The sequence below is a fragment of the Styela clava genome, chromosome 8 (assembly GCF_964204865.1).
Source record: "Styela clava chromosome 8, kaStyClav1.hap1.2, whole genome shotgun sequence".
NCBI lineage: Eukaryota > Metazoa > Chordata > Ascidiacea > Stolidobranchia > Styelidae > Styela > Styela clava.
Window position 1 is genome coordinate 5,363,210 of NC_135257.1, and position 25,160 is coordinate 5,388,369.

The following is a 25,160-nucleotide window of genomic DNA, read 5'->3' on the forward strand; positions in this document are numbered from 1 at the left end:
TTCCATTGTTGTGCCTAAAAGCATATATCTGGTGTGTATTTTTATCCTATACAACACAATATCTGGAAAACTGTATAATTTGTAGTAATTTTCTTGGATTTACTTGCTTGTTCCTTCATCAGATGTTTTTTTATAATCTGTTATATTCTATTTCTACACTGAATGAATAAACTATATTGTAAAACCTATCCTTCAATAGTATATTTGCACCCATCAGGCTGAGCTAATAAATCTGTGTTTCTATGATAGGACATAAACTTAAGTGCCTTCACTGTGCATAGGCCTAGCATGTACAAATTGCATCAGAGACTTGGTGACTATCCAGCGACACAACTATTTGAAGAGGTTCCATTACATTTGAACCCACGTACATTTGAACCCATGACAATTGCACCTGTATGCTATTGCACCTATGGAATTTTTTTTGTTTCACGGATAGTTAAACCCATACTAACCCTAACCCATGGGTTTTAGCACCCGCATATAGATTGAACCCGTGGATATACGCATGGGTTCAAATGTACATGGGTTCAAATGTACGGTCACCATTTGAAGATGATGTGGTGGCAGAGACTCCTGAACTTATCTATAGCACTTGGCTTTGCACTCCAGCGTTGAACCAAGATTGACGATTGAACGAACCATCATGAATGTATCTAAAAAAATATTCATCTGTTCATAATTACAGATTGCTGTAGTTTGTGCAATGTTTCTAGAAAATGTATTTAAAAGACTTTTGAAACTGCCCCGCATTTCATTTGTTTCTATACTAAACCCACAAATTCAGTCCTAACTTGGACGCTAACTATTAGTCTATGAACCATGGGATACGGTACCGGTAGTCACGCAGGTCTCTCAGTCTTCTGACATTCTTCAACCATATAAGTTTAAATATCACCTTTCAATGAAAAGTTTTGTATCCTTCTCCAGCTGATGGAAATAAAAGTTCTTGAAGAATCAAGTCCATACAGCCATAGAAAAGTCATCTCTTGAGTGATTCCATTTTTGTATGTTAAATAGGCTTTTGGAACTAAGTCAGGTACGGTAACGGCAATGTGAAGGCGGAATAACGTTAATAATTGATCACTTGACAATATGTTATAACTTCAGAAGCACGAAAATACCGCCATCACCAGTGAAATACCATTCGAAGGCCTTTAAAACGAGCAATGTACCACTCTATCGCCCTACGCAAGCCTGAATATTTGCAATGTTTGTCTGAGCGACCAAAATCAAAACAATAAAGGTCAAAGGTCGGGGAAAGGTCCATTCTTGTGTGATATAAGAATTCAAATTTATGTAGAACATTTCTATCTATTGCGTAAAGTGCTGCATAGAAACACTAAGCTATATTGAATCGATTTTAGTGTTGATGAAGTTGACTTACGAAGACTCCAACACTCCACTTATTTCTGGCATCTTTGCATAAATCAATCCATGTTTTTTGCCATCAAAACGTTCAAGTCTTGGTGCATTTAATAGCTTTGATAAACGCGATGTGCCCAGTTTAGCTTAGCTGGTTTAGCCGATTTGTCTTATAAATTACTAACATAAAGGTTGCGGTCTACATTGATGGTAGTCGGACCGACTCCGCTAACGAGAATCCGAGTTGGAATAATCTCATCCTAACATAAAGTGAAATACCGGTACCGGGATAGCTGCCATGTACGGTACCGGTATCTGAAATACGGTAAGTACCTGTACCGGTAAGTGATTGAATATTTCCATAGGTACCGGTACCCGACATGGACTGGTAACTGTAGGGCATGGCCTAATTCAGTCTATGAAAACCATGGAAAATCAATTACCGTACTCACTGTTTATGCAAGTGGTACGGTACGGTACTTTAAAAGTTTACGATCTTCAAGTCAAGTATATTTTTTTCAGAGAAGCCGAGGGGACCAAAGGTTCTAACACCTGTTTCAACAGATTGGGAAAGATAGTTTAATATTTACTGTTATTGTTAATGGTAAGCATGGTATGAATTTTGCCAATTAGCGGTACCGGTGCCGTAGCCAACTAGGCCATTATCGATTATCACTAGAAATTATGGAGTACCGTATCAAAAGAGCCACAAGACCAGCGTATGACCGAGGAATCCCCGTTCTACCGGCAGACCGGAATAGGTAGGTACCTGAATCGAATATGTTTTTTCTGAAAAATAGTTTGGAATTTTGAAGGTGACCTTGACACCCACGTTGGTTTACTGTGAAGTGCTAGACCAGGGTGGTCCAAGGTTGTCGGCCTCGCGGGCCATATTATTATTTTTGTATTGTTCGCAGGCCACAATAGTGCCTAGAATGGGTAAACAGTGCAATACAAAACAAACACTTCTATTGTCCAAACACAATGATCATTATTTATCATTTATCAAGCTAAAACGTGCAAAAACCACCGAAAAACTCACAAAAACGCAAGTGCAGTTTTAAGTATTCTGTGGCATCTGCTGCTGCCGCAAAACCATGGCAGTATTTCATTACCATGGCCGCTACGGCCAAACTCATGGCAACTGACTTTTTAGCTGCCACAAACCAATGTCGAGCTGCCGTTACCGCGGCAGCAAATTGAAAACCAATGGCAGGTAAAATTTTGCTGCCGTAACCGCGGCAGGTGGGTCGTAAAGACAGGGCTGTCCATAATGGTGACAAATATTGGGTAAGTTGGAACGTTTTTCTTATGGATACAGTTTTGATTGATTTGGGGTTAGGGTTTAAGTAGATATAGTTCCACATGATCAATTAAAATCTGGTACACTAATTTGTGAATATACCGTTAATACTGATTACTGAATACTGGATAGCGCTATAAAACCATGGCAAGAGCTGCCGCGGTTCGTTCGTGGCAGGAGCTGCCATGAAGTGGTAAGAACTGCGCCTCCAAAAACGTGCAAAAATCTTACAATATCTACACTTAGTGTAAGATTTCAAACTTTTCATAACGGAGAAAATGCCGTTTCAGATTGTCATCGACACAACTTGCAGACATATTACGGTATACAAGCATTATGGTATGGTATGCCATCCATATCCAGTCAAAAAACCTGTTTGAATTGGTCAGTTTTCTTTTCAAACTCATGTTTTCAAAAGAACTTACAAATAACTGCAGATTGATTGATTACCGAGTTGGGATACAGGAGGATAATTCCTAAGTTTTTGGACACGTAGTGGACATAACGATCGTTTCAATATTATGTTGTTCTTGTCCTTTGACACGTTTTTAAAAAGTCGCTTTTCTCTTCGAATACTGGACCAATTGCTTTGAAATTTTCAGTGGTTAAAGATTAATTTTTTCGCTAGAAGGCTATTACTTTTGTTTATTCTTAACTTTTCTATGAATCCTATGAGATATGATATTTCATACAAAATTTCGCGGTATTTATTTTTACTCATGGGAACACTGTTTTACACTTATTTCAAGCGGTTTCGCGATCGATTGTCTTGCTCAGTACTACAGCTACTGTAGGTCGGTACTGGTAAGTTGCCATACCGGTACTGTAACGCAGTGAAATTGACTTATTCCTTCCGCGGTATTACTAATGCTGCAATGCAAGTTTTATAGCCTATCGTATGCGGAACGGAATATCAGACCTACAGGTTCAGTACCGGTACTGGTAGCTCAGTACGTAAGTACGATACTGGTACTGGTGCCGGTACCGGTGTCTTACCACAATGAAATTACCGTAACTTATTCTTTCACGGTCCTACCAGTGCAGTAATGCAAGCGTTGTAGCACTTGTAGCCTACTATATTTGTTTATTTTGATGAGAGTCTACTGGAAACAACATAAAATTTGAAAGGGAAGAATTGTTCTGTGATCAATTATCTGTCCTAAAGTGTGAACAACATAAAATTTGCAAGGGAACAACTGTTCTGTGATCAATTACCGTATATGGCCTACAGTGTACAGGTAAGATGCTGGCTGACTGCTAACCGGTACTGGTAGCTCAGTACGTAAGTACGATACTGGTGCCGGGACCGGTGTCTTACCACAATGAAATTACCGTAACTTATTCTTTCACGGTCCTACCAGTGCAGTAATGCAAGCGTTGTAGCACTTGTAGCCTACTATATTTGTTTATTTTGATGAGAGTCTACTGAAAACAACATAAAATTTGAAAGGGAAGAATTGTTCTGTGATCAATTATCTGTCCTAAAGTGTAAACAACATAAAATTTGCAAGGGAACAACTGTTCTGTGATCAATTACCGTATATGGCCTACAGTGTACAGGTAAGATGCTGCCTGACTGCTAACTCAGTACCGCTTGACACGTTTTTAAAAAGTCGCTTTTCTCTTCGAATACTGGACCAATTGCTTTGAAATTTTTAGTGGTTAAAGATAAAAATTTTCTCCAAAAGGCTATTACTTTTTTTTTCGCTATGACGTCATCAAAATTATGTGACTCTACGTGTCCATATATTTGAGCATAGCTCTCTTGTTTTCATATATATTTCCGACCAAAAAATTGAAAAGCCAGAAAACAATTTAGACAACCCAAGCACATAAATCAACTTTGCTAGTTGCTTCAGCTAGGCATAACACTACTCAATTCAGTGACATCAAAATATTTTTTGGTTATTTTTATGACGAAACAACTCCAAACTGCCAAATGCGATTTTTTGTTTACCTTTGCGCAAATGCGTCGCAAGCAACAGATAATGACGCGGCGGGCCACATGTGGCCCACAGGCCTGGGTTTGGACCATCCTGTGCTAGACAATGATCACAGATGACGTAAATCAAGTACCGTACAATAACAAAATTGGCACAAAAAGTGTTGAAATGAAGATTATTTGCCTTGATCAATACCGGTAAACACCAGCGGTATGGTACGGTACCATACCGATACCTATTGTGAATCTATAAACGCAGAAATGAGCAGGGAAGTGAAATATATTAATGCACTACACCAGGGGTCGGGAACCTTTTTGGTCAAGAGAGCCATAAAATATACATATTTTCAATTGCATTTCCGTGCGAGCCATATAACATTTCTTCAATTAATCAGACCTGAAATGTTTACTCAAAAGTCAACACACACAATGTCAATATACATTTAATGTGATTTCTGATGCTGCATGTAGGCGCTGCGGGCCTTGAACGGTTGCTCACCTGCAGCCCAATGTGGAAATCTACGATACTCATCACCCTTTTTCGTTTAGACATCTCCGTAGTGTTTTTAAAACTATATCGCTTTGTGATGTCACAATATAAGTTCCAGAATCCCCTTGTTTGTCACAATGCCTCTCTAGTAAATATCTTACATAACATAGACATGTGCTGGACGCGTGTTTTGAAACGTATTGGGAATTTCCTGCCAAATTCGGCTATAAAAGAGTTTGGGATCTCGTAACAATAGTAAGCTTAGTCTTAGAATATTAGATTTTTCTGGGAGCCATATGCCGTCACCAAAAGAGCCATATATGGCTCGCGAGCCATGGGTTCCCGACCCCTGCACTACACCATGTTTCACATTTAGATCAAGAATAAATGAACAAATGACTGGGGTGTCAAGTCTAAATTGACAAGACTATAGCAGAAAACAGAAAAAGAAGACTACTAAGAACAGATACAAATGAATTAACAAGAGCACAATGAAAGGAAAATATTGACATCAGGTGGGGTGAAATAGTACCGAACAGTCTAAAGGACTATTATTGGAGAGTTGCCATTCATTAATGATATAAATATAGTCGGAGCACCCCACAGCTTGAACTGATAAATTACCATTAACACAAAAGTTAATTCTGTAATATTTGGAAGGTGACAAACGAGGTAAAGAGAAAAAGTGTTTGATGGCTAATCATGTGTTGTGCACAACAGTACGGCACACTATACAGATCAAGCGACATTGTCTCGTTTCAGAGAAACCCATTTTTTTTTCATGATCAGACACCCCTCCTATGGGAGACATATGGACATTGTTGTCCCTCAATATCGGTGAAAAAAAAGTATAATGAAGCTGCGCAAAATATTAAAAAGCGCAATCTAAAAACGTCATCATTGAATTCGCCGGGAAAAAAAATCCGATTTACTGAAGGAAATTTTTTTTTAACGTGGCATTCGAGAGTTTTTGCAAAAAACGGCAATTTTGGTCATGTGCCGGCTGCGATTGATTTCGATTATTGAGACAAGCATGACGCATCTGCCGTCGTGCCAGAATCTCCTCATTTAGGAGACATTTGGAGTGTTATTTTATTGAACCAAATGGAGAGGAATTATTGGAATTTGGATGGTGTGCCAATACGCAGCTAGAATATTTTGGGAGGGGGGTAACAGTAAAATTAAAAGAGTAAGCCAAAGGCCCAAAAGTTCAATCCATGGCGCCGAAAGGCGTTTAGAGAACTGAACGTTGTGCATCGTTTACAGTGAAAGTCTGTTGAACAAATTCTATGCTTGCATGTTGCCTCCCTTCGCCAGATGTCCAATATTTAGCATGTCTTATTTTCAGCATCTACTTGCTAATTGTCCACCATTAATACATAATCAGCAGTAACCATGACGCTTTGTTCGCTCTTTATTGTTTCATAAATCAGCTAGCTATTTGATTTTCAGAGAGATGCACAACTCGCGAATGCCAGTGGCTTATAATTGTTTATATGCACAAAAACAAGCTCATATGTAGCATCGATTAAATGTGCATTAAATGTTAACCGTTACTTGTAAGTTGTAACTTAATGTTAATCGAGTCGATTTTTGGATCTTTTGTATATAGCTTCTGCAAAAATGTGAGATTTGAGAAAAATAATCCCCCACGTTTTAAAATAATAACTTGTAGATATCCAGTTGGGGTTAGGGCTAGGAATAATTTGAAAATTTGAATTTCCACCTTGTGATTAGTGGGCGGGTAAAATCGAATTTTTTTTAATTGTTCAATTCCAATGTTTTTCAAGAATATTGTCGATACTCCCTTAGGAAATGTATAGCTAGAAGATTACAACTATGTAACAACCAGGGGCGCAGCAAGAATTTTCCCAACGTGCCTCAAGTGCAATTCACGGCGACGTAGTGCGTTTAATAAACTAAAATGTATGCGCCGTTCCCAGCGAAATTTCACAGGTAAATATCACGAAAATTAATTTTATAGAGAATTATAACTCACAGGTGTTAGTAGCGTCATAATGGTTTATATATACAAATACACGCTCGCATGTAGCGCCGATCAAAAGCATGAAATGTGAAACTATAACTTGGAATTTATTGGTAATGAAGTTGGTTTTTATTGCCATTCAATTAATCTATACATGCGCCGTGATTAGTGGCGGGTAAAACCGTATTTTTTAATTGAATTATTCGAATATTTTCAACGAACACCGAATAATGAGTATTGTCATTTTCATGTCACAACATGAATTGGCATGTCGGCCAAAATTTTTTTTTTCAGGATTTTACTAGAAGACTGAAAACTCTGTAACAATGCGGCGTTTTTTTATTTCATAATAACTTTGTCATAAACGAAGGATGCAGTACATTTTTTGTCACCGCGATCGTTTCGGCGGCCGACATTCCAATTAATGTTGTTAAATTATATTAAAGCACTTTTTTTATTTAATAGCAAATATTAATTCTCACGCAACGGCGGATATCGTAGTTTGGTTTTTATATTTCTGACAGAATTGTGAGTTCACATCGACGAAGATGTTAAAGACAACTATTGGGGAGTGCATTCACAACACAAATTAATTTTATTCTGATTTTTATCCTCTGTTTAGGTTTTGTATATAGTTTGTAAATAGTGTCCCAATTTTAAGCGAACAATATTATCATTACTGACCCCGGGATGCGATATTTGTGAAGCGGATAGTTGACATTTTTATGCTTTTATTTTAGATGGTGTCCGTGTTACTTTCGTATCAAATAATAATTAAAAGCTCGGCAAATTGGTAATCTCTTGAATACTCAGTATTGAGTATTCACGTAACGTGAATAAATCGGCAATAATGACATTTTTATGTGGTCAAAATAATATTTCTCTCCAGTATCTCGAGAAATTCCCATAAAATAAATTATTTACCTGTCTTACCCATCTGGTTTGACGTTTCTAAATTTACAAAAACGCTGTTGACTGTTGACATGCTTTATGCAAAATTAGGAATTGAAAAATATGACGCAAGAGGAATTCCCATTTGTCGTTTCTATCAGTTAGCGATAGCCGTCGGTAAATTCCTATCCGTAAATCGTTGTATATTAACGTTAATAAATGCTATTTTGCTTTTAGATGCGCTGTGATTTGTTTGATGCCCGATCGTAAAACGACGCTGTTGCTTTTTTGTAAATGCAATTCACATCTAATTTTTTTTCCAAACAGAGGGGTTACGACTAGGGGTGGGCAAAATCGAATATTTTTTTCGAATCGAATAGTTCGAATATTTTTTACGAATACCGAATAGTCGAATAACGAATTTTTTTTGAATACAACGGTGGTCCGTCGGAGGTCGATACTCCCTTCGAAAATTAGAAGAAACTTTGAAAAGTCGACAACAAAGCGTTTTTTTATTTACTGGTTAAGTTCATTAAAATCGCTAATTGTTTTTGTCGCCGCGATCCTAAAGTTCGTAATCTGTATTCCCGCCCGATTCATTTTTTTGAAAGTATTAATTCTTGCGGGTCGGCGGACATTGAAGTTTTATATATTAGGTATACCCGTGCGTTGCCGTTGAAAATTTTTTAAAACTGTAAAAGTCGCCAATAACGCGTGCGATAGCATTTTGCTATAATCGCCGATTGTTATTATCAGTGTGACGTGGTATTTAGGCCGTAAACAACTTTATGTTCGTTTCATTTTCTCTAAATCAAAAATTTTCCACAACGTTGTGCAACGTTAACGATGATAATTATTTAATTTTTGTACACACACGGAATTGCGAATCCGGCGATAGTTTAATAATATACGTTCATCGGCGGCCAGTTTCTGAGGACAACGCAAATTTTATGATTGAAAAGCGGAAATATAATATACTGAAAATAAAACTTTAAACAATAGGAGTTTTATTGAGGCCTGCGACAATTTAAAAACGCCTTTTTAGACATTGAAAATCGCAAAATTTCTTTCCTCTCGCACACATTATTTTTAATCGCCGTTTAGAAAACATATCGTCACTAAAATTGAAGCACTGTTAATTGTGGGCGGGATTGGCCATATTATCCATTACTTTAAATTGCCGTCTGAAATTTTTTTTTCAACATTATACAAGGTTTAAAACGGGACAGTTTTCCCCGGGTTGTGATGATATATATAAGATAATCAATCAAATGTATATTCAAGCAAAATTATTCTGCTAAAAGAAGTTTTAATCTGAGATATTACAGCAGATTTATGGATTTTTCGATGTTACAAGTCCTGAAAATAAGGAAATCAAAGCTTTATATGTTTGAGCAGTTTACCACACAGATTGCCGTGGTGTTTTAAAATTGTGAAGATTTTATTTTGTCGACTCAACCGCTGGTTAAATTGAAGACAACAATGAAGCAAAACATTTTAAATATGCCCTTATCGGTCACAAATTGATTACTTTGCACAACAGAAAACTTATTATTCATTGTAAAAGTCGGCTCTTTTCTAACAAGTGGCCTAATCGCGGCGATGAATATGTATTTTTGATTAAACGATATACTTTATATGTATTTTCATTGTACGAAATGAAATTGTACTCTACGGGATTTTATATCAGTTATTGAGATTTTTCTAACGGCGATAACGAAAATACGTATTAAAATTAAACACACCCGGCAGTTTAACCCATAATTTTATGTCCACAGATCGCCGTGGCATTTCAGAGAAGTAATGTTTTAATTTTGACCTAAGAAGAAGCAACCGCGAGATACGTTTGACATAATTAAATTAATATATAAAGACATTTTGGAATCCCGTAGGCCGTAGTTGTCATGGATTGATCATTTTACGCAACAGAAAAATAATGCTAATTTTGTAGCCATAAGTTTTAAGCTATTTTAAGGTCGCCGCTGACAAGTAGACCGAATGGTGTCATTTCGCGGTTATCCCGTCATTCTGTACAAATATTTTTTTATTTTTCTTGTTTTCATTTTGTTATATTTTATCGGAATGACAAATAAAAAACGATTTGATTGATTGATTATACGCTGAAAAAACGTCTCGTTAACGAGCGCGTAATCGCGCTGACTATTACAGAAGGCAATGAGAATTTCCGATTTTTTAAATACATCGTCATACGTTTATAATTTACAAAACGTTCATAAATTTACGCAACGGTGGGGACCTATTTTACAAAATAAGGAAATGAAATGATACGTTAGGCGTGAAAAGAAAACAAATTACATCATAACGCAAAGAAAATTTGTCGCTTTTGTATGTTAGCGAGCGCCGTTTGTGAATTCTCGCGCAATTCACGATTGATTTGGCGACGCGCGAATTCCGTGTTAAAGCAGAGCGGCGCAGGTCACGTGGTACCGGGTATTAGAATAGTAAAATGCCAATCGAATATCTTGATATTCGATTCGATATTCGTTATTGGAATATTTTGCCCAGCCCTAGTTACGACCCATGCACCCCCAAGTTTTTTCTAAGTGTGGCGTATTATTTAGGCTGTAAACACCCTTTAAGTCCGTGTCATGATAATTCCTTTTTGTTCCTACATGTAACTTGTGAATCCACTGAGAGTTATTATATGCTGTATTTCCGGGCGAATCGGTCTACCCATCATATAAGGGTTTTACATATAACCCCACAATAAGAAGGGAAGAAAATTCGGCTTCTGGAATGGTCGCAGCGTTTGCGCATTCGGTAAAATAGCTCATAATGGCTTTTTCTACCACATAATATTTAACCCATAATAACTGTCTTTTTTTTTAATTTAATTTTAACATAACCGGCAATCATGCCGGCCAAAAAAAATCTGTCGTGGGCCATTCTAAAGCAAAACTTATGGTGTTTTCTGTTTTATTTTTAGTATTTTACAATGTCGCTTTTTAATCAGAAAAATTTGGTTTGCGTATTCACTTCTTTATTTATCTTGGAGTTTCATCGCCAATGATTATGTAATAACTCGTTTTCTCACAAATATGGTGTGCGACACAAAACATATGTCTTGAGAAATTGTGATTAAGGGGAAAATAAACACTGAAATAAAAGATGTTATGGCCTAATGTTTATGGCGGCGAAAACAATTGACGCTCTTCACAAAATGCAACGCACATGTGATAGTAACGGCAATTGCCCTTCAACTCATGATACATACAAAAATTCGGGCAACTTAAAATATGATAATGAAAGCGTTGATTTTCCAGATACACAGAGCGAGAAAACAAATTAATTTAAACTGGCCTGACGGGGAGGCAGTATTTTATGGTCCAAATTGAATAAGCAGACCCTAAATAATGAAAATTACCATCGTCGACCAATTAGACGCCGTCCCCCCTTCCAAATCAGGCCAAAAGTTGGTTATAGAATCAAGGCGTATTCATAATTATCAGCGATGAGATGTTAAAGAAAAATAAAGGAGTCAATTCGCAAGCCGAATTTCCACATTGGAGAGGTATTATAAGATACTAAAATAAAACGGGAAACACTATAAACTTTGTTCTAGGAAACTCCAACAGTTGAAAAAAATGCCTTGTTATGTTGTTAATCTCATTATTTTTTTTTGCCTACAACATATTATTTACCGTTTGACTTTGAAAATTATGCAGTCACTAAAATAAATCTAAACGCAATCAATCTTGTTCGCGATATACTTTATACATATTAAAAAATAACAACGGAAATTGATGAGACTTTTCTCCAGAACATGCTATGATATGGATCAAAATAAGATATAATTGGGCACTTTGCAATACATTTTTATGCCAGGTGACTGCCGCTGTGCATTTTGGAGTAGTTAAACCTTTCTTTTGTTGTAAAACGACGTAATAATTCATAAATATCTGCAAGCTTCAGAATGTTGGTTTTGTTATAATTTACGTAAGATTTTTAATGGCCTTGTTCTGAAGTACATTGATTCTAATATGCAAAATTGCTACATGCCCATGCTACAATTGCATATTGAATATACGTTCGAAAAAAGTGAGAAAAATATCATTTTAAGAGAAGCTTTATCAAGATAGTGTTGGAGTTTACCCAACATACCTGCAGTCCAGAAAAGTTTGTTACGAATGTCATTAACATGGACATCCCAATGTAAACGGTTATCTATATTTAGTCCAAGGGTATTTATCCCATTGATGTTGATAGAGATTGGCATCACTTGGGGGTGTTTTTTAGGGCATATGTTAACAATTTTAGACTTATATTATTAGTAACATCAATAGTTTTTGTATTTGCTCGTTTTGTAGCCCGGGTCCATATTTTTTAAACGAAACTCACTAACCGGGCCCTTATTCAAACCGGCCCTCATTCAAGCACGGGTGCTTGTTAATTAATATATTGTCATTTCCAGTTCTAAAGTATGATTTAAACGAGAATAACGAAAATTTTGACTTTTTCTATGCACCGCAGGTACAAATCCGCAAAAGAAGAAGTTTTGCGACGCCCTATCAATATTAAAACGACGCAATTGGACGTCGCGACGCCCAGTTCGAGAACCACTGTGTTACGTAATCATGCCACTGTGTTACGTAATCATCATGCTATCTGTTATGTAATTGGACGCCTAAGCTTATCGCGACATAACCATGTATCAACACGGCACCAACCATGTTTTATGATTGACGAAGTTTGGCTCCCCACCCCCAAGTTATGGAAAGTGTCCGCTCCATAACTAACGCTTTTATTATGAAAATAAAATGAAATTTGAGATTGCACAATTTACAATACATATAAAAATCGTTATGGCCTAAAAAATGATGTACTGAACAAAATAGATAATTATGATAATTTTATAAAATGAAAACACGATGGAAAAATGTCCGACTTATATTATTTTTTGATGATAGCCTTCGTCCAGAATTTCTGAAGTATCCATCATTTTATTCTGTCTTTTCTATTCAAAGTTCATAGATATGCATAACCATATTTGTTTTACGAGGCTTTTTCTTGAATAAATAAATCCTTATCCCTGTTTGTTAGATTTTCAGAAATAAGCTCCTTTGCGATGTTTCTAATATTTGCGGTTTTCAAGAATCTTGTTGCGCACTCTTATGATTTGTGGACGATCTTGAAGGGTGATTTTTGGGATTGGGTATTGGGAATCTGGAGCTATAGGAAAAGTCAATTGGTTGTATGTTGACTTTCGCTAGTTTAGTATTTCATAATATGTATGGCTTCAACTTCGGACAGTCATTTCCCTCACTTCCAAACCACAATGTACAGAGAGAAAAGGGTTTCCAATGTGAATGATGTAATCACATCAGTGTGTATAGATCAAACTTCTATCATACAGGCGTGAAGTAATTATTACCAAGAAGCAGGGATGGCCATTTCCGAATACTAAACTATTCCGAATACATTCTAAAATAATGTTTTCGAATCTGGAATTCCGAATACATTCTAAAATCGAAAATCACACATTTTATTTTAGTTTATTGAATCCCAGTAAAATAGGAAATAAGCTTCAATAGAAATATCAGAATAAAGCCACAAACCAACAGTATATGTACACAAAGTAATTGATAGTTTATAGCTATCAATAAAAATAATAGCAACTTGTGACACAGTCAGTTTATTAAAATTGTACACTTAGTACAAATGACCATATGAGAGTTAGCCAAGGAGTTGTCTGACGCTTTCTATCAATGGTACCATGATATTACGATAATAGTCAAGTCTATTGACAAAAATACTACTTGTATTCAGATAATTGTGTATATTTTGTGAGAGTAATAAAATTCATTGGCAACTGAAGCAAGCAACAAGGATCGAATATCCATTATGCCTAGCTAGAGTATTCTACTACCTACCAGTATATTTGTATATTAATTTATGTTAAGCATATTGTTATTACGGTATGTGTAGCATATTGTTATGTCTGAAAATAGCAATAAGTTAGGATAGATGACCACCACTGCCAGGCGCGCAGCCACGATTTTCAAAATCGGAAATTCCCATTGCCGCCTGTAACAGCCACCACGATTCCTCGCTCGTTCCGTCTTTTCAGCGTATTATGATCATCTTGTCACGTAAAATATTCAATCCATGACAACTACGGGGTTCTAAAATATCTTTATATATTAATTTTACGAGTCCAACGTAACTCGTGGTTGCTTCTTCATACGTCAAAATAAAAACATTGCTATTGGGTCCACGGCGATCTATGGTCTAAAAGTACGAGATAAACTGCCTGATGTATTTAATTTTAATACGTATTTTTGCAATCTTGCCAACTCGTTATCGCCTTAGAAAAATCTCAATAACTGATATTAAATTCAGTAAAGTACAACTTCATTTCATACAATAAATATACATATAAAGTTAAATACGAATATATATATTTTTTGTTGTGCAAAGTGATGAATTCGTGACCGATATGAGCATATTTAAAATGTCTTTCTTTATTAATTTAATTGTTTTTCAATTTAACCTGCGGTTGCGTCGACAAAATAAAATCCTCTCCACTCTAATATACCATGGCATTCGCGGACATAAAAATAAAAATGTGTGGTAAGCTGCCGGATTATATATTGTTTTGATCCGTATTTTGCGAATTCGGCAAATTTGAGATGTGTAACACTGACTCCGCTCAATCGAAATGCCGCCACTCCGATTATTTTTAAGAGAGTAAAATTTATTTCAGCATAATAAAAAATGATTGAATATACTTTAGATTAATTATATAATATACGTTCTCACAACCCCGGAAAAAAGTCGCGTTTCAAACCTTGTATCATGTTAACACGAAAATTTTTCGACGGCAATTTAATTAAAGTAATGAATAATCAGGCAAATCCCGCCCTCAATTAGTGACGATATGTTTCTAAAAGCGGACCAAACATAATGTGTGTCAGAGGCACACAAATTTTGCGATTTTCACTGCCGCATTTTAAACTGTCGCGGGCCTCAATAAAAGCTATTTTGTTTACGGTTTTATTTTCAGTATTTTAAATTGCCGCTTTTCAATCAAAAATTGTCGTTGTCTTTAGAAACTCGCCGCCGATGAACATATTTACCGGATTCACAATTCCGTGCCAAAATGAAATAATTGTCATCGATATCGTGGAACAAAATTTGTGGAAAATTTGCGTTTTAGAGAAAATAACACAAAGGAAAGGCGTTTACGCGTCCCGCAAATGAAACAATCGCGGGCAAGTTTCTATCGAGAATGTTTTCATTCAACGGAAACGTCTTGAAAGGGGCGTCGAAAATGTGTGACGTCACACAAATATCCGATATTCTTATGAACGCTAATTCCGATATTCGAATAACGTGATATTCGAATACTTTATTCGAATTGGCCATCCCTGCCAAGAAGTTACAATCAGGCATGACCAACCAAAACAATTTTTTGTCATTTTGGCTTGCATTGGAGACCTTAGGAATTAGCCTCAGGGGCATGTGATTAATAATCTAGAGCAGTGGTTCCCAAACTTTTTAGAGTTGCGACCCACTATTTATTACCACAGCTTATGGTGACCCATTTAAATTTTTTATGACATAACACAGAACACAGCAATGGCTAATCATCGTAAAACTACCGTGTTTCCTCGAAAATAAGACCTGGCCTGAAAATAAGACCTAATTTGAATTTTAAAAATGATTTTAATTAAACCCTACCCTTAAAATGAATTTAAAATGTGTGGAAGAAGAAAGGTTCAATGACCTGAGGTAAGGTGAAGATCGCACCACTATTCAAAATTGTGTGATGTCACAATCACAATTATGATATTTGTCACTTGATTTTTGTATAGGTAATACAGGAGGTTATATAGGAGTTCAAATAAAAACTATGGCTGTCGGTTTTTATATCATGTTTAGAAATCTCGTGATTTTCTACAACATAATTCTATTTTTGATAAATGAACTCAAAAGACCTCTTCCAAAAAAAAAACATAGTGTTATTCTTCAAAAGAAAATAAATCTAAATCCTGTCTAAATTTCGGGGAAACACGGTAAGAAGTGCTGTACAGTGTACAAAACTGCTATGCGTAAAAACCCCACTGTCATTCTTTGTGTAGCAAATTTTTGTTCCTTCGAGAAGATCGTAAAAAGGAAACTTTGACAGATTAGAATACAAATTTATTTTTGTTTTTTCGAAGATTTACGTATTCGAGTCGCCACCGATCCTAAAAACCAGTATAATTAATCAAAGCTTTCTACATCTTTTCACGACCCACTAAGATTTCTTTTGCGACCCACCTATGGGTCGCGACCCATAGTTTGGGAATCGCTGATCTAGAGTCATCAACCACATGACACAGGGTATCAAATTATTGATGGGCCGATCCAAAAGGGTTTTAACGATGATCGGTGTAGGTGAATTCTCGCGCAAGTCACGATTGATTTAGAGACGATCGAGACGGATTATCAAGCAAAACGGTGCGGGTCACGTGGTATTCGATATTCGAATAGTAAAATGCCATTCGAATAATTTAATATTCGATTCGCTATTCGAATATTTTGCCCAGCCCTACGTGTGACTAGGGATGTCCTCATTCTTTTCATTTAGCATAGTATTCGAATAGTTCAATCCGATTTCGGTTAATCATAATTTAGAAAGTGTGCAAAACTTTTGATGGCGGCTGTTCGATTTCTTTTGTCAGGGGGAGTAGTTCAAAATCGGTATCAGAAATTGCCATGCAATGGCTTCTGTAACAGTCACCGCGAACAAGCCACTTTTGAAAACAGCCAACTTTTTCAGTGGATAATGATTTGCAAGATATTCAATTTGTGACTAATATGAGCATTTAAAATGTCGTTCCATATCAATTGTGTTCAATGTAACTAACAGTGTTCGTGTCGACTTACAAAAAAAATAAAAGCACCTCTACTTTAAAATATCACAGCAATCTGCACATAAGAAATGCTGCAGTAAACTGATCTAGTTTTGAATCATATTTTTGCGATCATGCATAGTCGATACTCTCTTATTTCAAGCTGTCTCTGCAGGAAAAATCCCAAGATTGATGATTAAACTAGGAGTAAAATTGATTTTAGTGCAATAAAATATTGATACTTCTTTGTTCTAAATTTGTATTTTGTTTGATTGTAAATTATGCTGGCATGCTTAGGGGGCAGTTCTATTGTCATTTTGAGAATAATTTCTTGTAAAATTCTCAAATTACAGAATTACGATCAGATTAAGTTCAAAGGACACATGACACAGATATGAGGCAAACTGATGATAGCTTTTATCAAAAATCAGTAGAGGATTAGAGTCGCAAACATAGTTCATCTTCAAGTTAATCAGGATCTGATAGCAGGTTTGTATGAAATTGTTGTTTGTTGAATTGTACCTCAATGATTATTTTAATTTCTAGAGCTTTTTAATTTTGTTACAGTAACCAAACTGGCCCGAAATATCTGGCGATCATCTCAAGCAGCTACAGCACCTTGCATCTTCAACGATGTCTTTGTCTTTGTCATCGCGATCGTTTCGGCGGCGATATCCTGAAGTTGGTATTCTGCATTCCCGCCCTTTTTCGTTTTTTGTAAGAATAAGGGGTCGCCGGATATCGAAGTTTCATATTTCTAGTATACCCTTGCGTTCACATCAGCGACAGCTGTTGAATACATTTAGGGCTGATTTCAAAACCAAATTAATTTTATTCTGAGTTCTATCCTCTGCCTTGGATTTGGTCTTCCTTATCACCGTTTATAAATTAACCGTACCTGTTTAAAGTGAACGGTAATCGAGATGCATGATTAAAATGACAATTGAGTTTCTCATGCTTTTCTATGGTGTTCTGTTATTTTAGTATTAGATAGATAAACCTAGCAAATTTACGATTACGTGAATCCTGAATGTTGATTAAAAATAGCGATTAAATAAATTGGCAATATACGCATTTCTGGGCCTTTGTGCCTGATAGAGGGTCAGACGCTAATTATAACTAATTCCTTCAAGTTTTTTTTCAACAAAACAACACCCGATGGTTATTATAGCTAAATTACATACTGAGTAATGCTCAATTTTCTTTACGGAATTTGCAAATTCATCGCTTCACTTGATGATTTTGATTATGTCATGCCTCAAGGCTTAATTATTACTGCCAAAATGCTTCAAAATTTAACAATTGTTATCATTTTCGATGATAATAGACGCAGCAATTTGTGAACGGGTCAGTGTGCATTGTTACAATGAAATTCACGATTGATTTTACATTCTTCTCTTGGATCAACGGCCATGCATGGTCGAGTAAAATGTTCACATATTCGAAACATTACTTGGCCAAGGCTGGAAGGGATCACTAAAGAGCTAATACAAAGTGCTTTGAAGGTAGAAGGAAAGGTTTTGGAAAAACTTTGGTTATTTTTAAATCCATTCTATTTATATAACTAGAGTTTTCTAACGACCTAAAATTGCCTTTTTTACAATGAAACGCCGAAAAGTCATTTTAACATTTAATTTTAATCAACTTTATGTTCGGTAATGCAAGAAATGGCTAATGACATGTCACCAAGCATGCGGAGTTCAAAATTTCGGAAATTTATTTTAAATACCTAATCTGGTTTGACGTTTCTAAATTTACGGAACGGTCGGTACGTTTTTTTTGCAAAATATGGATTTTTAAACGGTACGTTAGTTAAGTGTAAAGATAAGCACATAACGCAAAGACAACGACTTTTCAAACTTGTCTTTTTTTCTGATAGAGAACGCACAAATCTCGCACAATTCACGATTGAGTTGGAGACGGGCGAGTTCGGTGTCCAAGCAGAGCGGCGCAGGTCACATGGTACCGGATATTCGAATAGTAAAATGCCATTCGAATATTTTATTATTCAAATATTTTGCCCAGCCCTGGTTGTTACGTGTGTTGTTGCTACGAAGACTTGGTATTTTAAATACGCCATTCGAATATTTTATCATTCGATTCCTTATTCGAATACTTTACCCAGCCTTAGTTGTAACGTGTGTTGTTGTTACAATGACTTGGTATTTTAAATACGCTCTTAATAAAGTTTGTTGCCATTTTACCTTGCGTTGTTTGTGTGCGGCTCTTCATAACTTTAGGGTTTGAAATGCGGCTCTGGGAATAAAAAAGTTTGAGAACCACTGGCATTGACGTTTATAGATACAATCTTGAAATTCCATGATTTTAACAAATCTCATTCCCAACATCTTGGTTAGGAAAGGGGTCCAAATTTTGGGATCCGAGCCCCAGTTGGAATAGCTAATGGAACTTAAAAAAATTTCTGCCGATAAATACAAATATCTGACAATGGCTTAGTGTAATGGTTACACTTTTTTTTTCGCAACCCCAATTTTCATAAAATCAAAGCTTACAGATACTCGCGACCCCACTAGAAACGTTGAGCAACTTCCAAAAACAGTAAGTTTATCAGTTCAATTATCTCAATGTGAGCAATTTATCACCTGTATATCGACTGTAAGTGGACGTTGAAAACTGAACCAGAAAATCAAACGAGAGGCGAGTCCGGTCATGCGGCGGATAAACGGAAAGCCTCGAAAGATTTGATAACACATAGCATTGTGTGAAAACTACAGTGCAAAAATCTCTCAGGTCGGAATTATAACGGTTCTTCGATTTTTCAACTGATCGAAACCTAAAGTGTAATTACTCGGCTGGGACGCGCCCGGCAATCAATACTGTACTTGTCAAATGCCTAATTTGAGGACCATTCGCCATATAAACCAATTCTTCTTGGTATATTTGATAACCATCAAGCGGATACACTGATGCAAAATAATAAACCAACTTGATTTCTCGAAGCCTGACCAAAAGTCCGATTCGCGTACCAGCGGGCCAACTACTCATTCGAATGCTATATGATCAAAAATGCTATAAACAAGGAAATATTATTGGCACTTGTAACACTATCACTCAATTACATTTACTAATAACGGTACCTGTCGACCAGGTAAGGTTAAAGTACCACGTGACAGTCTTTTCAAGCATTTTTGGCGCCGTTTGGACAATAAATGGTCGAGTTATTGCTGAAAAATCCGAAGTCACTTTTACGATACATGCCGACCAGCACAAACTTCAATATTCCAACTTTCAAATCCTATTCGCTCATGTTTGACAGATATTAGGCGATGGGGTCGCGACCCAAAGTTTGGGAACCACCAGCTTAGTGTATGCTAAAATTGTTTTGCGGGCCGCACGCAATGTGTCCCCGGGACGCATGTGGCCCGCCTACCCGCTTTTAGACCACCCTCGACTGACCTGTTCGAAAGTTTTTTGTTGCTTGCAATTAAATATGGATCAACTTTTATTTTTTGTTTATATTCTTTCGCATACTATAAAGATATTCTTCTTATGGTAGATATATATTATATACAGTTATCAAGCAAGATCAACAGACGTCTTCAACTGAAGTGAGGAAAATTGAACTGGATTTTTACCTTTTACAAGGGTAATTTTCTCTTTTATGTTTTTGATTTTTTTCTGTTACAAAAAATTGGCAGTCCAGAATATTGTAAAGAGTAGTATGATATAATTCAGATGATATTTTATCTTGGGGAAATGTTATTAAAGTTTGTTTTTCATCTACTTAAAACAGGGGTCGGCAAAATGCGGCCTAAATTGTTGCGGCCCTTGAACCACCCGACATTCAATACATAAAACAAAAGTTCATCCTGAATTTATTATTGTCTCTACACGGACTTATGTAGTAACAAGTGCTGCTGTACGGTGCTTGTTTTGTAATAAGTAGCGTCAATTGTATGTATTTCGAGTACATTTTGATTTTTAAAATATAAAAATGCCCGCGAGCTTCGTTGTTGCGGCTTTCAAACAACCCGACATTTAATGCATAAAACAATAGTTTATCCTAAATTTATTATTGTCTCTACACAGACTTATGTGGTAACGAGTGCTGCTGTACGGCGCTTGTTTTGGGATAAGTAGAGTCAGTTGTATGTATTGTTCGCGACGAGGTTCGAACATTCCAAAGTGCCTGGACAGAAAAAAATATTTCTTCCTTGCTCATTTCAAAAGCAGTTTGTTCGATATGCCCAGTCAGCATCTCAGATATTAAGGGATTTAATGTTAAACTCGTTACGAAGCGTGTCATCGAAATTGGACCCCGAGACCCTGGGGCTGAGCCACAGCTCATCTGTGCGCCAGTACAAAACGTGTAATCTGCACGTTTGGAAGCTCATATTGCTGTGAGCAGCTTTATATAAAATGCAATACACTCGGAATAAATATGCCCACGCCCAGTCAGCATAGCAGACTTTTGCCATAAAAACATTCTTTACATTGATAATAAGTGAATAAAAACAATGTATTGTTGCATAATATATTAAAAAACGCCACATACGCATCTCATTGTGGCAGGCTTTAAACGCAGCAATAGAATGTGCGAATGCATCGAAATTTATGTGGCGATTGCTCTAAGGCGGATTAATTGCGGCCCGCTCTACCAAAAAAGCTGATATTTGGCCCGCAAGTACATAAAGTTTGCCGACCACTGACTTAAAACAATGACATACCAAATTATCTTAGTGTGCTATCTCCGAACACACGCACACTTGCGTTTCCTTGATAATCACATGCAATATAATGGACATGGTGCATGGTAATCTAGACACATATTATATTCTAGGTCAGCAGTTCCCGAACTATGGGTCGCGACCCACTGGTGGATCGCAAAAGGAATCTTAGTGGGTCGTGAAAAGATGTAAAGAGCTTTGATTAATTATACTTTTTATTAGGATCGGTGGCGACTCGAATATGTAAATCTCCAAAAAAACAAAAGAAATTGAATTTAAATTCTGATCTGTGAAAGTTTCCTTTTAACGATATTCTCAAAGGAACAAAAATTTTCTACACAAAGAATGACCATGTGGCTTTTTTACGCATAGCAGTTTCGTACACTGTACTTCCGCCTCATATTGCGACATCTTGGCGCCGAGTAATTACCCTTTATGCTTTTTCGGCTCCGATTGATCATGAAAGCGCTCTGTCAAATCTCGCAAGATTCAGGAACCTAAAAATCTCTGTTCTGCATGCCTTCCTTGTTTAATATGACCATCCATATAAAACGTTTTGCATATCTCTTTGTTTAAACCAGAAAACAGCCAAGAACAGTATGATATTCCACTAAGATATGAACTTGTTGCTACTCTGCAGGTGTTCACGAGCCGCTCAAATAATCAAGGGTCGCTGAGATCTTTTCGAATATTTTGAGCAGGCAAAGTAGGATTTTGACAATGACTTTGTCGAGGGATTAATTAACCAGTTACTTAAGGGTCATTCGAAATAACATTTTTATCAAAGAAATCGGCTGTACGTCGCTCGCTGCAGAGCTACATGCTGCAGAAACCTATTTGAGGCCTGTTTGCAATCCTATATTGGAAACGAAACAGCAGCAGAATTCTAACTAGACCTACTTGTGTTTGTACATGATTTGACATGTACTTGTTTTTTATGTACAGTACATGTTTTATGTGTGCCTTTCTTACGCAAAATGGCTGCCCATCACTGCATTTCATTATGCAAATATATGGTATTATTGGACACGTAGTGGACATAACGATCGTTTCAATATTATGTTGTTGTTGTTCTTGTTCTTTGACACGTTTTTAAAAAGTCGCTTTTCTCTTCGAATACTGGACCAATTGCTTTGAAATTTTCAGTGGTTAAAGATTAATTTTTTCGCTAGAAGGCTATTACTTTTGTTTATTCTTAAATTTTATATGAATCCTATGAGATATGATATTTCATACAAAATTTCGCGGTATTTATTTTTACTCATGGGAACACTGTTTTACACTTATTTCAAGCGGTTTCGCGATCGATTGCCTTGCTCAGTACTACAGCTACTGTAGGTCGGTACTGGTAAGTTGCCATACCGGTACCGTAACGCAGTGAAATTGACTTATTCCTTCCGCGGTATTACTAATGCTGCAATGCAAGTTTTATAGCCTATCGTATGCGGAACGGAATATCAGACCTACAGGTTCGGTACCGGTACTGCTAGCTCAGTACGTAAGTACGATACTGGTACTGGTGCCGGTACCGGTGTCTTACCACAATGAAATTACCGTAACTTATTCTTTCACGGTCCTACTAGTGCAGTAATGCAAGCGTTGTAGCACTTGTAGCCTACTATATTTGTTTATTTTGATGAGAGTCTACTGGAAACAACATAAAATTTGAAAGGGAAGAATTGTTCTGTGATCAATTATCTGTCCTAAAGTGTAAACAACATAAAATTTGCAAGGGAACAACTGTTCTGTGATCAATTACCGTATATGGCCTACAGTGTACAGGTAAGATGCTGGCTGACTGCTAACCGGTACTGGTAGCTCAGTACGTAAGTACGATACTGGTACTGGTGCCGGTACCGGTGTCTTACCACAATGAAATTACCGTAACTTATTCTTTCACGGTCCTACCAGTGCAGTAATGCAAGCGTTGTAGCACTTGTAGCCTACTATATTTGTTTATTTTGATGAGAGTCTACTGGAAACAACATAAAATTTGAAAGGGAAGAATTGTTCTGTGATCAATTATCTGTCCTAAAGTGTAAACAACATAAAATTTGCAAGGGAACAACTGTTCTGTTATCAATTACCGTATATGGCCTACAGTGTACAAGTAAGATGCTGCCTGACTGCTAACTCAGTACCGCTTGACACGTTTTTAAAAAGTCGCTTTTCTCTTCGAATACTGGACCAATTGCTTTGAAATTTTTAGTGGTTAAAGATAAAAATTTTCTCCAGAAGGCTATTACTTTTTTTTCGCTATGACGTCATCAAAATTATGTGACTCTACGTGTCCATATATTTGAGCTTAGCTCTCTTGTTCTATGTTTCACTCATTTCAATTTTTGGCCGGCACATTATTTGATAGTGTTTCTTCATGTGAAATGTTTTCAAGTGTACCTTTGGTTTGTCTAAATTCTATAAGCAATATTGAGGTCTCGACATTGCATTATAAAACGCAAATATATGTTATTATTTTTTGTTACGGTCATTTCAATTTTTTTGCTGGTCCCCCAGTACATTTAATTAATTTCACAGGTCCGCCAGGGTAGAAAGGTTGGGAACAACTGTTCTAGATCAGTGGTTCTAAACCTCTTTTCAGTTCACGGACCGGTAAAATTTCAAAACAAATTTTGCGGGCTGGTGGACCTTCAATTACAACAAAAGTAGGTGGTGCAGAAGAAGACATTTCAATTTAATGAGGAATTTGTTGCTGTCTTTTAATATTATACGTGTTAAACGCGGTTCTAATGGAGTTTCGGCAAAGCGAAGTAGAGCGTAGACTTCCACACATTTCAGTTAGCTTTGCGGGTTTCATTGCGTCGTTTGAAAGAATTTTGGCGCAGACTAGGCACATGGGAAGCGGTACTTTTTTGCTGCTAGGAGCAATAGTGAAACCTAGCTCCAAATACTTCTTATCATACTGTCTAATAAAGTCGCCCTTTTGTTTTTTGGTTGTTTCTGTGTGATTTATATCAACATTGCTGCAAGATTGTTTCGGGGCATGTTGTAGAGTTGAGGTAGCAGTCTCTTCCTCTGTCCTGTCAACACCACTAACTTGGTTTTCACCGCTGGGTTTCTTTTGAACGGGATAATACTTTGGTGTTTGTTTGCCTTCTTATTACTATCAGACCTTGCTGAATTATAGGCCTACTGTCAAATTGCGGAACGTGCGCATCGCGAAATTCTCAATCAGGTACCGTACTATGTGCTATGAAACTCCTCCGTTATGACGTTGGCCACCGTTATGAGGTCATAGACTTAACCAACACCCAGCCATTCAGGGCCCAAATGGACAGAGGGCCTCATCAAGTTTGGTTGTTGGACGAATACAGGTACTACGAAACAATAAAAAGGTAAAAAATCACAAAGTTAATAAACATGCCGTCAATACTTTTTATTTTGCAATTTGCTTAAGATATATTAATATTGGATAATAATTGGCGGACGGCGGTCGAGAACCACTGTTCTAGATTAACGGTGGGGGAATGGAGCCAATTTAAGAAAACCTTTTAGGCATTTTTGCGTGGTTAATACTGCTATCAAGATACTATAACCTAATAATTTTTTATTGATTAGTGAGTTTCTGGTTATAGACAATTATTACTGGTTTGCAACAAATTTTAATTTCTAAAGCAG

General features: G+C 36.7%; 1 long non-coding RNA gene across 3 annotated transcripts; it reads left to right on the top strand.

The window, feature by feature from the left end:
* The first annotated feature begins 1,398 nt into the window (after positions 1 to 1,398).
* On the top strand, positions 1,399 to 23,785 carry LOC144425763 (uncharacterized). 3 transcript variants are annotated; one of them, XR_013477639.1, is made up of 6 exons: positions 1,399 to 1,690; positions 1,888 to 2,126; positions 5,477 to 5,615; positions 17,190 to 17,325; positions 17,404 to 18,341; positions 20,371 to 23,785. It is a non-coding gene; the product is annotated as an uncharacterized LOC144425763 (long non-coding RNA). The 3 variants fall into 3 exon arrangements; XR_013477640.1 differs by lacking the exon at positions 17,404 to 18,341; XR_013477638.1 differs by lacking the exon at positions 20,371 to 23,785 and having other exon boundaries at positions 17,404 to 20,348.
* The last annotated feature ends 1,375 nt before the right edge of the window (positions 23,786 to 25,160 follow it).